Source organism: Aplysia californica, unplaced genomic scaffold (genome assembly GCF_000002075.1).
Source record: "Aplysia californica isolate F4 #8 unplaced genomic scaffold, AplCal3.0 scaffold01055, whole genome shotgun sequence".
NCBI classification, from domain to species: Eukaryota; Metazoa; Mollusca; class Gastropoda; order Aplysiida; family Aplysiidae; genus Aplysia; species Aplysia californica.
The window spans coordinates 130293-142259 of record NW_004798325.1 but is presented as its reverse complement, the minus strand read 5'-3'; the positions used below and the strand labels follow the sequence as shown (position 1 = coordinate 142259).

At 37.6% G+C, this 11967-nt stretch overlaps 1 protein-coding gene across 2 annotated transcripts in view; it reads left to right on the top strand.

Moving 5' to 3' along the window:
- Positions 1-11967, top strand: part of LOC101850049 (cysteine--tRNA ligase, cytoplasmic) — a 45816-nt gene that overhangs the window by 1678 nt on the left and 32171 nt on the right. The window contains exon 2 of one of the 2 annotated variants that reach the window (XM_013089812.2): positions 3742-3815. The exons of the other annotated variant lie outside the window; for it this stretch is intronic. The gene's annotated coding sequence lies outside the window, so the exon portion shown is untranslated. The remainder of the gene's footprint in view (positions 1-3741; positions 3816-11967) is intronic. 2 annotated transcript variants of the gene reach the window in all.

Genomic DNA, 11967 nt, shown 5'->3' with positions numbered 1-11967 from the left:
TCGGATCGGCAGACAAGGACGTGTGAGGGAAACTAAAAAATGGCGGAAAATTGGAAGCACTGAACGTTAGATCTATAGAACGAAGACACTTCCTTTTTTCCGGACCCGTGTCCGAATAACATTTTTTCTTATCTTATTCGGACTCGAGTCCGAATATGAAATTTTTTTATTCGGACTCGAGTCCGAATATGAAAATTTTTTATTCGGACTCGAATGACGGCCTTTTTTCAAACATAGAGTATATGATAGAGTTGTCTAGATCTAGAGATATCTAGAGTAAAATTACCGGTTCAGTCAAAATTAGGACGAAAACAGGCACGTTGACTTTAAAGCTTATTTATCTCCTATGTGCCTTGCCCTAGAGACAAACCGAAACCAGCTACAGGAAGCTCTGTGATTGGATGACCCCAGGAATGACCTGTTCCAGCTTGTTCTCGTATTTGAGGCCCTTGCTGGGTGCAAAAGTGACGCCCGATTTATTTACGTGTTCGGTCACATTTTTTTGGTTTTGTCATGGATTTGGGCAGTATTTTGACATTCGGTCATTTTCAATCATTATCAATTTTGTTTCTCTTTGCAAGCTTAATAACATGATTTTTAATGCTTGTTTATCAACACTTGGACACAATGATAGTTTGTCTAAAGTGGTTTTCACCATTTATAGCTATTTTAATGAGTATGTATCTGACCCACTCTACTACGTGGTATCTAACTCTACTACACAGGCATCTGGCTCACTCAACTACACTGGTATCTGACTCTGCGACACTGATATCCGACTGTGTTACACACTGGTATCTGACTCTTCTACACTGGTGTCTGACTGAGCTAATATGCTGTATCTGACTCTACTATTATTTAAATTATGCACAAATTCTTGATTCTTTGTTATAACCATTGGCACTATATTATCTTATGTGTGCCCGAAGGATGAGAAACTACGGATTTTATGTTACAATCCGGGCACCCCCCTTTGGGCAAAAACGGCGAAACTGAACTGCAAATTCTCTTTCTTCCTTGACAGGGCCTCATATGCAAATAACTCTCCAGCCTTCAGAGTTTACCAAAACGTAGAATCTAGACCACAGGCTCCTTCATCCACAACCAATGTTCACTCTTCCTGGGAAAGGGAGGTTTGCTTTAGCTTTGTGTGCCACTATTTTGGGGCTAGATTTAAAAACAAAGTTTTAAACGATTTTTTTGTACTCCAGTGCCCGACAGCTAAAAAAAAACGTGCTGCCCGAGCCGGTACGATTACTCTAGATCTAGATCTATGGATTTTCATCCCATTTTTCTCAAACGTAAAATTGTAGCAACATTTATCTAAAATCACTGAGATAATATAACGAAGTGACTATTTCTCCGAACGGTTTCAGATCTCGACATCTTTTGGTTATTTGTGAGATTTATGCGTCATCCTTTCATTCTGCCATTCATCGAGGACTGGGAAGAAGCATTTTTTCCGTCGGAATTCAATTTCTAGAGCTAGAAATTTTTAAATGTCTGAATATTCAGATACTTCAGTTGTGGTTGGGGCAACATTCCCGGACTACTTTACTTCATTTGAAAATACCTTCAAAGGGTACTGCGAGAAAACAAGGCTGCTCGACCTTGGAAGTAACCTATTTTGCATTTAGTCACCCAGCAAAAACTAAAATTCTTGTTGTAAAAAAAAAAAATCCCTCCACGCCCCCCGTTCACACCTTACACACATGTACACAGACACACACACACACAAATACACGAGCCACTCCGTTCGCTTATTATCAACAAATCTTGAGAACGGAAACTGTTCGAAGAAATAGAGTTCAAGTTTATTTTCCTGAACGTTCTGAGAAATAGAGCCGGCCTAAATATAATATCGACTTGGCGCTTCTGTCGCACACCCAGGAACAGATACAAGCAAAGACTTCAGTATTAAACAGCCTATCGGAGTCTGTTGGATTGAGGATCCACCCCGGAAAGTCAAAGGTACTAAGGACAGATGCACAACGAAAGGAGCAGGTCACAATAAAAGGAAAGGCCCTAGAAAACGTTGAATCCTTCTGTTATCTTGGGAGCATAATTGACAGAGAGGGACACAGGCTGCTTTCATATCTTTGGATAGGATTTGGAAGACCAGAGAGATCTCACTTCGAACAAAGCTGAGGATTTTCAATTCAAACGTGAAGTCGGTCCTGTTGTATGGATGTGAGGCATGGAACGCATCGCAGACTTGTATAAAGAGGATCTAGGTTTTCTTAAACAGGTGTCTAAGAAAGTTACTGAGGATCAGATGGACAGACAGGGTCACCAATGTGGAAGTGTTAAGGAAAACAAGCCAGATACCAGTCAGAGATGAGGTAGGAAGAAGGCGGTGGCGATGGATTGGACATACTCTCAGGAAGTCAGGCAGCTGCATAACAAAGAAAGTTTTGGATTGGAACCCACAGGGCAAGAGATCAAGGGGAAGGCCTCGTGGAACTTGGAGAAGAATCACAGAAATCGATGTACAGAAAAGTGGGAAGACATGGAATTAACATCAAGAGGCTAGCCCAGGAAAGAGAAAAGTGGGGGGTGTTTGTCCGTGGCCTATACCCTGGTGCAGGGTGAGAAAGGCAATGATGATGATAAATATAATATACAGAAATACTCTTATTTGATGGATGGTTACGAGACAGAGTGATTAGAGGAGCCAACAAGAGATGAAATATTCCTCTAGAGACCTCTTTGAGAGAATATCCTTTATATTCACTCGTCACACCATAGCTCAAGCAAGGGCAGTTTACTCTTGAAGCACAGCGAATACGTCATGTTTGTTTTTTCTACTGAAGTTAGCTGTCGCAATAAGCTCCCCTTCCCCAAGGCTATTCGAAATTCGAAGCGCTATGAACGGTGACGTCCATGTCATTACATTGCACTGTCTGCGACAACAACACACACGATCTCAGTGACTGGCGCTGCGAAAGTAATGGACTTATATTATCATATAGAAGAAAAACAATTTGACGATGCTTTGAATAGCGGAAGTTAGGTTTCATATATATATATATATATATATTATGGGGAATTGACATGAAAACTTGAACTTGCGCATACCCTTTACTACAGACACCATACATATCTTTCTTTATTTCAAATCATAGTTAAGATGAGCTAAGCTGGTGGGGAAAAGGTTGCCGAACCTGGACTAGGCAGAAAATATACAATGAAATGATATGCTGAAACAGTGTTGGGCTTTTTTGTTAAAAAATCAGCATTTTTTAGGTATGAAAAAGTAACATTCACCAGAGACCGTTTTCATCCGAAGATTGCTCTAAGAACTGCCTGCATCTCATTTTCGTAATTATGGGTAAATACTGATCTTAAGTAGAACTTTCAGGGCAACCGACAAATGCTTTATGGCCCATTTGTTCATACAAAGGGCATAAAATTAGGTCTTAGACGCCTCATGTCTCGTCCGAAAAATGATAAAAAATAGTAACCCTATCTTCAGGTCAATCGATCGTTTAAAAAGTGTAACTATTCATTGTAGAACTAGAAATGCGATCATTTTAATCATTTCATCAACCAAGAACAAAATTACTACTCTGATTACGAAATTTTGGCGGTAAATAGTCACGTCATTGAATTTTTGTCACGTTGTAACGATTAAGATCTCTGCATGTTTACTTCTACCAGAAGTAGCTCGAAATTTTGGTGCGGTGTTTTTATGTCAAGTGCACTGGTTTCCAATCAACTTGGCTTTCATCTATTCCCCAGCAAGACAACGGTGTCTATAGAAAGTGAATATGAATAACTTCGTCACGCAATTTTAGCGGTGTAACGATTAAGATGTAAGTAATGATTAAGACTTGAATTGCTTTAAAATTTGCTTTCTTTTTTATATGGATTGGCTGCAAAATATGTCGTTCATTGATGAAATCTTAAATTCTCTCAAGGAAATGGATGAGTTTGGATCCTGCCAAAACAAGGATTGTTGGTTTTCATAGTGTTTTGTTGTATCGAAACGGAAATTGGACAAAGAGTTTGATTTCTTCATTTTGACGATTTAGACTTGGTCTTTGTGTTATAATCTTTATAGAATGAGTAGCTTCTTTAAGAATTTCTTTTCAAGGATTTCATGCGTTGATGCCACCTATTTCTAGCTTTGGGGTTGGCAGTTGGGGCAATTAAAGGTGACAACTTGTTATCGTTGTCTGAAACAATGCAAATACAATACAAGGATAAGGCTGCTTGGCTCGGTGTTTCAAATATTTAAGATCGAACATCAGTAATTTAACTTTGTAGACACACTCTGTCAATGGAATGCAAAGTATATTGATATTCCTATTCTGGGTAATGTCACACTGTGGCTTGGTGGTGCAAAACGAGGCGTAAACACAGGGAACAAAGCGAAGAGGGCGATGTAAGTGATGTAACGTTGTATGGGATTTTCCATGTCAATTTTAGTTACAGTTGAAAATGAACAGAAAAACATTGGCGCCGTTTATCCTGATCGACGTGGTAACTCTAAAGAGGAAAGAAAGAAAGGAGTAGGCGAACCCGATTACTTAGCATCATTAGTTTGGTGAATTTCACCACTTGTAGAGAAATTTACCAGACGACCAAAGCAGATGTGCAGATTCAGTTTGAATGAGTTGTGATTTCCTTTTTCTATCTGCATGAAATATTCATGGTTAAACTCACCTGAAGGACTACTAACTTAAGACATCCTATCTCGACGATTGATAAAGAAAGAATGAGAGACAGATTGAAAGAGTGTTAAGAAGGGAATGTTATGGAGAACTGATGGATGGGTAGATCTTGGTCTACAAATTAATTGAAAAGAGGCCAATTCTATAATGTCTTGCTTTGAATAAAGGTAAATGCATTGTGTGCTTTGATTTTATTTTTCATTTTTGTTTTGACAATTAGTTTTCACGAACTCTCCTCGTTTTCCTTCTTGTTATCATCACTGAAATTTTGTAGATCTACTAGTTTCAAGCGTGCTGTCAATAATATGCTCGTGTGCACACATGTACATTTCAAGTGATATAAGTGATTGTACATTGGCCAGAATTTCTCCTGGCATCTCCTTGCTTCGGGCTGTTCTTGATACGGCTGGTGACGTCCGTCTTTCCCTTTGGTTTATTTTAATTGCCTCTTCCGTGCTGCTTCGCTTTGTCCACAGTGTAGCTTTACCCTTAGTTTTCACCAAAAGTTAATATTGGCTTTAACAAGAAGAGGAAAATACGTTTTTACATTGGTCTTAATAGTTACACGGACTAAATCATTTTAACCAAAGTTTTGGTAACAAGGGTTGCCCCAATAATATTTAGGGCATAGTAGCTGATTTTATCGTCTTAGATTATGATGAGACTAGCAAGACCACATAAGTAACGAAAAACATCGGTTTATATATTCACTTTATTCATATAACATTCTATAACAGAATTTGTGACTACTTTTTCTGTTGTGAATTATTTTAATAAAATAATACAAAAAGTAATGCAGCATAATCTTATTTTCGACCAAGTATAGCATGCGTTTTATCTCTTTTAATTCAGTTACTAAACTGATTGGTACAATTTTTTATTTACCCCTCCTGCTCCCACATTCTCTTTCCAACTTTACAGTACCATAGGTGCGTGCTCTGCGCTAGAGATCTCTGAATGCATTGCTTTCAAGTATCGAAATTCCAAAAACAAATACACAACGTTTATTACAATAAAGTTTAAGATGGAGCCAACTTAGGAATCCCAGGACCAATTAAAGAAAAAAAAGAGTGACATCGATGTGCAATTGTAAAGAGCTGAAGACGTTCGTCTAGGGAAAGAAAGTGATGAATCACAAGGCAAAGACCGACGAACAAGTTAAGAAATGCAGGAAAAACAAGAAGGAAAACCTCACATTAGCTACCTCTACCACTAGCAAAGTTGCAACACGTAAGTTTTCTGGGCTAGTGATACTAAAGAAAGAAATGGAAAAGCTACCCAAGAGAGGTAACAGCCTCCTGGTCAGAGCAGAAGGAAAGGGCAGACAATGCTAAGGCTAGAGAAAGGTTCCATTCAAAAAAAGGAAAAAGGTGAAGACACAGAGAAGAAGAAAAAAGAGGTTCAATATATTCGGGAAGTGTCATACAGACACCCACATCCTGCAAACAAGCTGTCCACAGAGTTATGAAAGTCTTTCCAAAAGTCAAAGCAGCTCGAAAGCAAACTTTGGAAGATGTACGTCAGAAAACTCTTTCTCAACACAGCGGCAAAAAGGCACATTGAAATTCCTCGTCCTTCCTGAGTGCAGTTGGACTTTGAAAAGCAGCTAGTAAACATTCCATACACTTGTTTCATGCTCAATAGCAATGTTACGTGTTCTTGAAATCATAAAGAGCTGTTAGTGAAGTAGAGGTCCATACTGTGATGAATTTGCTTCAGTTTTCCTGTTTGAGCTACAGACAGGGAACTATTCATCAACAGTGTGCCGAATGGGATGCTACATAACTAACAAAAAATCGTTGTGTTCCCAAATGATCTTCAATATGGTCACCATGCTGTGGAAACATTTTGGGAAGTGAACATCATAATGTCACAATAAATCACAGAAAGATAGAACACTGTTTGCTGCCATGATTAACGATGTATTTTGACAATGTTATGTTTATTTTGGTAAGTGTTTTTACGGTGCTCGCAACTGCATAAGGTCATATGAGCGCGAGGGACACACCTAATATTTTCAGTTGGTAGGAATTTTTTAATTTTGCCCGGGTGGCGGCCGAAGCCTACTCTTATCGATTTTAGACCACCAAGGGATCTTTAACGTGCGCAACTTGCACAAGGGCCCTCCGAAAATTTTCGCCCTTGTCCGAGAAGGCTAGGTGTAGATCTTTCCTACCAGAAGATCAGGGGTGTGGCAGAAAGACAGCAGTTAAGAGGAGCCAAGGAGTAGCAGCAGAAAGGCTGCAGCAAGAGTCCGGAGCCCAGAGGAGGGGGCAAAGGAGGTGAGGGGGTGGGGGCACAAAGTGGAAACGAAAGCAGACAACAGATCATTGCTAGAGAGCAGGAAAGTAGGTGAAAGGAGACAATTTTAGAGAAGAAAATTTTTCGGTTGCTACGCGGATTCGAACCCGGGACCTTTGAATGAGAGGCCAACACCTTAACCTCTAGGCCACGAGAGCCCCCTTGACAATGTTAGTAGCGATAATGAAGGAGATGTGATACCTTTTATGATATTCTGCTCTGCTGCTGCTGCTGCTGCTGCTGCTACTGCTACTACTACTACTACTACTACTACTACTACTACTACTACTACTACTAACTGCTGCTGCTGCTACTACTAACTGCTGCTGCTTTCACTATTGGGAAAATTAATTTCAGTTCAGTTTAGATTTCATGTTTCACTTTGTAACTGCCACAAGATTTTTGTCCCGAAAAAGTTAAGTTTCAATAATATGCTCAATGAGTCAATAAGTTGATGCCTTTTTCTTCTAAAAACATGACAGATAACATCAAAGAAGTATTATAATACATGTTTTAGTTCTTAGTAGGTGTGCATATTATTTTTATGAAACAAATCGTCCTTTTTCTGCACACTCTTTTTTTATCTTTTGTCCTGTAACGTTTAAGACTACTATATATAGCTATTGTTGCTGCCGAAAACACTTATCGATTTTGTTCATATTTGCTGAAACTACAGCATTGAATTACCCGTTTTATAGCAATACTTTTTAAAAGTTCTACTTTTGTATTAGTATTTTATTTTTTAAAAAGTCTAATTTTCTATTTGAAAAATAATTTTTGCCGGTAACGTTAAAGACATTATGATTGTTTGATAAGCATTTTTTTAATTTAAGAAAAGTTTTTAAATTTGTGTGAACAAACAATGAATTTAAAGGACATAATGCTACCCCAATCAATTTTTCTTTCCCTCTGTTATATTTCATGTTTTGACCGGTATTGTTGTGTCCTGTAACGTTTAAGACCATAGCGCACTAGCCTAAACTTCACTTCCGTTTTCAAAGAAACCAAACAAGCTTTAGCTTCAGCCATGTAGGGATCAAAACTAGACATGTCAAAGGTGTACTGAGTACATTTTCAAGTTATTTGGTTGAATTCTAAAATTTGATACCCGTGTTACGGAAAGTTCAAGCTTTCAGGAGAATTACCCATATATATATATATATATATATATATATATATATATATATATATATATATATATATATATATATATATATATATATATATATATATATATATATATATATATATATTATATATGAGCCTGTTCCAGAGCCACAGCATTTTACATTATGTGATGCAGTACTGTTTTGTACTCCTTATAGAAAACACATTTATATCCGTTTGTGGTGTTGTCAAAAGATTTTTGTTTTATGTATGATTTATGCTTAGAAATAATAAAATAAAGCGATTTTGCTGCTATTTTTGCCTATTTCAATATGTCATATGAAAACAGCATTGCAATTACTTCCAAACACACATTTTTGTATGGAGTCTTCAAAACTTTACTAGTACTGAGGGTAAGTCTAAAGCCATCGTATTTCAGGCATACATATTATAAATACTTCTTCAGGCTTCACAATTTTCATCAATTGCAATCTTTAAAAGTGTCTGACGTGCATACTGTTGTCATCATTCAGAATTGTATATTTTGACAACTAGACAAACTTTGAGCAATATAACTTGATTTCTACAACTGAAATCGTACTTGTTGGGGATTTCCTCTTGAAGACAAAGGAATTAACATTTGTACGATGGGGTCATTACCACAAAGGTCCATTAACGAATCCCAAATTTGCCGTCATCATGTTATGCACATAAGATGACCAATTAAAACTAAAAGTGTACTTTGTAGTACGTGACTGGTATTTTTGGCCTGGACTAGTAAACAAAGTTCCTATCACCAATCACCTCATTCATGCATTGCCTTGGCATTTGAGCAAATGAAAAGGATAAAAAATGAAAATATCTCTTTGTCGGATTCTGGTGGTTGCCTGGGTGTAGGAAGTGACCGGAATGCAAAATGCAGCCTGATGTGAAGTTTTAAAGTATATTCATGCAATAATTGATAAGTAAAGGGATTCATTTTGTCAAAATCACATTTTTTGTGTGTAACAGCAAAGTACCAAACTTTTACACCACTGGCGTGGGAATTCCAAGATGTACAGGGACAATACTTGTTTAAGTGAAGAGCGTTACAAAACGATTTGTGCTGCAGAAATGCCAGACATCATAAATTCAGTCATTCCTTTTGTCTCATAAATGCCTAGAGCAGTTTAATTAGAATTAAAAAGAATAACTTCGTAAGATTGTTCAAATGTTCTCTTCTTACACTCATAACTATGATGACAAAAAATGTCATCATATTTATGCACAGAATAAATTTTTACTCTTATTTAATATAATTCTGTCCTGAAAATTTTAATATATCGATTTTCAACTTAATATAGACAGACATTATACAAATTGATATCACAACAGTGGTGCTTCAAAAGAAAAGTTGGTGGAAAAGAGAACTGTTCTGGTCGGGCTATCTGACGTGCATAACTATGATGACGTGTTACATCTTATATCACAAAATCTAGCAATGACCACGAAAATCCTTTTTTTGCCAGAAAGTGTTTGCAAATAGGTGCATTTTGTAGCTTTATCTTCACAGAGCATGGAACTTTTTGAATTTTTGAAATCCATCAATAAACAAGAAAGTTACAGATTTTTAAATCAATTAATTTCTGGTACACTTTTATATAATGAAAAAAGCCCAAAGTATGGGACGTTCTTTGGTGAGTTTTGAGACAATATTCGTCATAACTCGCTCATTTTCTAGTGCAGAATCTAGTCCTGCTTTCAGATTTTTCATAGCTATCCTGTTTTTTGAGTTATGAAGACGTTTATAGGTAAAAATGTGGGTTTTCGGTGCGTTTTGAGACAATATTTGTCATACCTCGCCTATTTCTTGGAATATGTAAATAAAACTTGGCAGTCTAGTACATTTTTTAATGCAGAATCTAGTCATGCTGTCAGATTTTTAATATCTGTCATACTTTTTGAGTTGTAAAGACATTAACAGGTAAAAAAGTGGCATTCTTTACAGATTTACAAAGATTATCAGTCATATTTTCTCCCAAAGTCATGATATTTGAATTAAACTTGGCAAAATAAAAGGTTCCTCCTTGCCAAGCAATGTTCTGGATCAATTTGTCACAACAATGTAAGTAGAGAGCTACTAATAAATCCAGTTCTGTACTAGTAAAAGCATGCATACTTTGTTATAGAAAATAAGATTGTCTCTGTGTATATCCATTGTTGGACAGTGTCCTATTGTGTGTTAGATTAAGATGCGTTCAGATAATATAGTTTACAAGTCATGGGAATATTTCGCATGTGTAGGCTACAACTCATACAATAAATGTAACATATTTACATCCCCCCTTCTCTCTCTCTCTCTCTATCTCTCTCTCTCTCTCTCTCACACACATGCACGCGCGCGCACACACACACATGCACGCGCGCGCTCACGCACGCACGCGTGAACGATAACAATGTATAAACGGGACTATCTTCCCAGACTGGACTAAATAAGTACCATACTCTTTAATAACAATCTTAATGCCTCACTTTTCCAAACAGAGCACACAGGACGAGTCCAAGTGTGTGCTTTCCCAAGAGGGGGGAATAGGCTTTCATAACGCAAACACAATGCCATACCACTTCTCAAGATGTTTTCTTTTCAGTTTCTATTCTTCTGTCATGCAATCAAGCAAATAAAAATGACTACATCTATTGTATTGTGACTAAAATGCAACAAAAACGCAAGTTATCAAGGCCCCCGTTTAGTTTTCAAGTATCCTTCCCCCCCTTTCCGGTTCACATGAACGGGGCCTCATTTGTAGCGCCCGAGGCGACCGATGGCTGATGACGTCACTCAGTGGAAATTTCCCAGCAGCAGTTCGTTTACCCAGTACGCACAAATGGCAATGTCGCTTTTTCCCTTAGTTACTCCCACATTTTTAAAGATTACGCAAAAACCGCTAAATACAGAAGCTTGAAATTTTAAGGGAATAAAGAAAAATGGTGTACAACGTATCAGTCAGTTAGACAAATCACAGCTCCAAAAAATCTTCAAAGCGCACCACATCAACCACTTTCGCAAATGTTTTCGACTGCTTCTAGGATGGGTACAATGTTGTCAAACTGCATACTACGAGATTGACCTCTTTTCTGATTGGCTGCCAAGTTTCATTTATATCCATTCACGAGAAGCGGCGTGAGAGCGAGTTGAAGATAACAACCTTTGCGTTAGTGCGTCCCACGAAACACCCCCGCTGCGGGGGCCAGAAATTGGCAGAACAAAACGCGCTCGGTGGGCATTGCTACAAAATCGGTTGGGAATTTTCTTCTCTTTTTAAAAGGCTTGATACTGGTGTAAAAAGTAGTACTTTAAACAGATGCGGTTGTTCAAATTTTATCACTACTACTACTAGTAATTTCATGTCATCATAGTTATACACGTCAGAATCCCAAAGTGATCATCTAACATCTAAATTTCTTACAAAATATATTTTTTTCTGCTGTATTTGCACAAGATTATGAAAATAACACCAATTACCTACATATTCATGGCATTAAAATGGAAATTAAGTAGTTTTTAATTTTTGACCTCTGTGACATGTTTAGGGGAGTCAGGTTGTGGCACTGGCTTATGTAAGAAAAAAACAATTCGATGGCACTTCGAATTGCGGAAGTTAGATCTGGGCATAGCTTATATAAGAAAAAACCATTCGACTGCGATGTGAATTGCGGAAGTTAGGGATTGGCTTATCGTATATAAGTAAAAACATTTAGACGGCGCTTCAGATTGTGGAAGTTAGAGCTGGGCTTATTGTATAAGAAAAAACAATTCGGCGGCGCTTCGAATAGCGGAAGTTAGAGCTGGGCTTATTGTATATATATATAAGAAAAAAACATTTGACGCCGCTGTGAATATTTA